Below are 968 nucleotides of genomic sequence, written 5' to 3'. Positions count from 1 at the left end.
GCTACATTCATCCCTTTCTTCTCCTGAGATCAGTGAGTGTCTTTATGAACATTATTTTGAACGCTTTGTCAAGTAGTTTGCTTATCTCTGATTCGTTAAAGTATTTTTCTGGGAATTTGCCTTGTTCTTTGATGTGGAATATATTTCTCTGTCTCCTTGTTTTGCCTGTCTCTCTGTGTTTGTCTACATGTATTATGGAAAGCGGCTACCTCCATCAGTTTTTTTCCAGGGGGAGCAAAGGCAGCTGCCTTTATTGGGGGCCATGGGCTGGCTGACTTCACTCAAAGGCCATGCACTTGATCTTGAAGTCACCATTGGCCGCCAGGTAGTTGATGGCCTCCAGGTTGAGGCAGTTGGGGAATTTGAATTTGTATCCCCCAGGCAGCTGGATGGTTAGCTCTGCCTTGTCGAAGCAGATGCATACCTCCACAACACCTCCAGGCTGGAAGGGGAAGACAGACCCCTGCTGCTCGGCCCCTCAGGCCCCACCATCCTTGCTGTTACACATGATGGTGTTGGTGTCCCCGTGCTCATTGAAGCGGGGGTTGAAGTGCAGGCACAGGTTGTTGCCATCTTTGCCCAGGTTCAGCATGAAGCTCTTGGTGTCCAGGGCCACCTTGCCCAGAACTCTGAGGCACTCCCCAGGTTTGAGATTCAGGTTGCTGATGACAAGACCACAAGCCATGATTGAGGAGAGGAGGATGTTCCTGGGACTTTGGCACCGGTTGTCTGAAGACTCTACCAGAGAGCCTTGGTCTTGAAAGAGTGGTATTCTTTAGAAGCTGTTCTGTGTGGCCCAGAAGTACAGTCTCCTCTGGCCACCAGACCCAGGCATTCTATGGCCATCCCTCATGTGGCCTGTAGGTGCCCGCCAGCTGTGATAGGTCTGTGACTGCCGTAGGGAGGAGAGGGTTGGAGTCACTTGCCCATCCTGGGTGTGGATTGATCTATGTGTGGGCTGATTGGAG

At 51.2% G+C, this 968-nt stretch overlaps 1 pseudogene; it reads right to left on the bottom strand.

Annotated features, from left to right (window-relative positions):
* Positions 1-277: 277 nt before the first annotated feature.
* Positions 278-685, bottom strand: LOC102996206 (galectin-1-like; annotated as a pseudogene).
* Positions 686-968: the final 283 nt, after the last annotated feature.

Source organism: Physeter macrocephalus, chromosome 7 (assembly GCF_002837175.3).
Source record: "Physeter macrocephalus isolate SW-GA chromosome 7, ASM283717v5, whole genome shotgun sequence".
Lineage (NCBI taxonomy): Eukaryota > Metazoa > Chordata > Mammalia > Artiodactyla > Physeteridae > Physeter > Physeter macrocephalus.
This window is presented reverse-complemented; position numbering and strand designations above follow the sequence as displayed.